This window comes from Aethalodelphis obliquidens, unplaced genomic scaffold, assembly GCF_003676395.1.
Source record: "Aethalodelphis obliquidens isolate GAN/ISIS:26980383/991018 unplaced genomic scaffold, ASM367639v1 scaffold63, whole genome shotgun sequence".
Classification (NCBI taxonomy): Eukaryota; Metazoa; Chordata; class Mammalia; order Artiodactyla; family Delphinidae; genus Aethalodelphis; species Aethalodelphis obliquidens.
In genome coordinates, this window is record NW_020838007.1 from 8,357,035 (window position 1) to 8,359,582 (window position 2,548).

At 55.8% G+C, this 2,548-nt stretch overlaps 1 protein-coding gene across 1 annotated transcript in view; it reads left to right on the forward strand.

Annotated features, from left to right (window-relative positions):
• The first annotated feature begins 2,168 nt into the window (after positions 1 to 2,168).
• ZBTB14 (zinc finger and BTB domain containing 14) overlaps positions 2,169 to 2,548 on the forward strand; it is a 7,285-nt gene continuing 6,905 nt past the window's right edge. The window contains exon 1 of the mRNA XM_027088516.1: positions 2,169 to 2,394. The gene's annotated coding sequence lies outside the window, so the exon portion shown is untranslated. The remainder of the gene's footprint in view (positions 2,395 to 2,548) is intronic.

The following is a 2,548-nucleotide window of genomic DNA, read 5'->3' on the forward strand; positions in this document are numbered from 1 at the left end:
ATGCCAGGTCTGGGTAAGGCCCTTCCTTTGTAGTTTTCCATCCCACAGAGTGTCCCCTTTCATTTAGACTCATTCCATGATTCCCATGAAGTAAGGGACAGCCAGGCAGAGACCAAGTGACTAGCACATAAAGCAAACGAAAAGGAGGATTAATTGATGCAAAACCAAGATGTCATGGAACCTGTCACTTGAGAAATGCATTCTAGTGCTTGAGAACTCTTCGAAACTATTTTAATTGGATCGAATTAGTCAAATCCTGAGAAGACTTTACCTAGCCATATGCAAAAAGACAGTCTTTACATAGTAGACAGATAAATATATGCAGAACGAGTGTATAAACCTACGCAATTAAGTGGTATGGAAGAAGGGGGATGCTTCAGACACACTGCTAAATGAAGTGACAGCTTTAGTGCTTGAGAACATAATCCTATGATATAGTACTATTACTGTCCCCCTATTAAAAACACAGACAGGATTGACGTGTAACCTTAAAAGCTATGTATGAATAACCAGGCCCAGCATGGCATCAGAGGGAACATGGCCACCTAGGTGTCAAGTGTGAGCCTGAACTCTGGTGGTTCCGGTTCTGCCCCTGCCACCTAAACCCGCTATCCACAGAGAGCTGGCAGGTCATTTAACACCATCAGGCTAGTATTAGAGCTAAGCACTTCACTGAGCATTATTCCATTTAATCCTCACAATTCCCTGCTCTTATCAGAGAACAAGAGTGAGGTTTAGAGAAGTTAAATAATGTACCCTGTATTTGAGCTGGATATGTCTGACTCTAGAACTGGTCTATTCTACCCTGCTTCATTCAATAGACCCACTAACCCCCATGCTTTTGTGAACATCAAAAAGGATGTGTATAAAAAGCACCTTTCGAAATATTGAAACCAACGTCAATTAGTACTACAAAATCACCTCGGACAGAATTTCAATTAGTACTACAAAATCACCTCGTACAGAATTTCTCTGGAATTTAACACAATCACAATATAATTTCTTTAACGTTTACGTACCTTATGTACCTGTTACAAGCATTATCTTCTGTAATCATCATACAAGCCCCCGTGGACGGTCCTGCACTAATTTTTAGATTAAATTACGAATGTTCTGGCGAAACGCTGTTAAAGCAAGTGTGATAAAGCCCCCCAAGCGACTCTACGGAGCCTTGGGGGGCCGTCCAGCTTCTTGTGTTCAGGTGAGCAGAAAACGCGGGCGCAGGAGGGACCTCCCAGGTCCGTCACCGCGTTAGAGGGGACGCGACGATGCTTCCACAGTAGTGGAATCATTACTTTGCTGAACAGGGATGTAGGAAACAGTCCTGAGTCATCCGAGTTCTCGGGAGGAGCTGCAAATGAAACCGAGCCCAGGTGCTCCACTGCCAGGGTTAAGGTACAGCCTCCAGCCCCCCCGACTTTTCCTTGCGAGTTTCCGGGGATGTGCGGGAGCGTGGGCGCGCCCCTGGCTGGATCCAGAGCTTTAGGGGTGATCCCTTTCTCATGCGGGACTGGGGGATGAAACGTGTCACTTTTTGCATTTGTTCTGCAAATGTTTATTGAGCGCCTACCACTTCCCCATATACAAAAATGTGGCAGCGGTAGCAGCTAAGACTCAACGCCCGCAAGCGCGCGTCTCGCTGTCTCCGGTGTGCCCAGGTCGCCCGCCCTGGAGTCGCGGGAGAGCCCCGCAGACGCAGCGCCCGGCCTGCGCGCGCCCGAAGGCGGCACTGCCCACGCACATGCACACGCACGGGAGCGCCGGGCTCCCGCGTCCTCGGGGCTGTGCCGGCGCCGGGCGCGGGCGGGAGCTCGAGAGTCCGAGCGGGAGGCGGGAGCTGCAGGCGGGGCGGGTGCCCGCGAGCGGCGCTCGTGCATTCGCTCCACCGCTCCCGAAGCCCCGCCCCCGCCCCGCCCCCCGCTTCTCCCGCGCGCGGGCTCCGCGCGCCCCAAGTCGCGCGCGTGCGCGCGCGTGCGCAGGCCAGGGCCCTCCAGGGGCGGCCCCGTAGACTCCAACGAAAGCGTCGCAAGGTCCCGGATTAACCCTTTCCCTGCTCACCCATTTACAGGCCCAGTCGGGTTCCGTGCCTGCGCAAGCCGGCGGCGCGCCTTCCCCCTCGCCCGCACCGCGCATGCACGGGAAGGGGGGGTTGCCGGTGGGGGTGTTCACGGCCGGCTAGACATTCTGTGCTCGTGCAGGAGGAGGGCTCCTACCATCAGGGACGTGCACGATTCCCCACCCCGCCCCCTCCCCAAACTAAAAAAAAAAAAAAAAAAATCCAAAACACACTGCCACCCACCGTGCCCCCGCGCCCCGCGTCCATCCCGTCCCCGGCCTGCGTGCAGTGAGCGCGGGGAACCCACGGCAAGTGTCTGTGGCTGTGCCAGGCTGCAGGTAAGCGCGGGCCGGGGGTGCGGAAGGGGCCCGGGCCGGCCGCGAGGCGGGCGCGGGGGCGCGGGGGAGGCCGGAGGCTGGTGCGGCGGGGCTGCCCGGAAGAAGCGCGTTCTCGCCGCGCTCTGGGGCACCAGTCAGCTCCAGGATGTGCGGG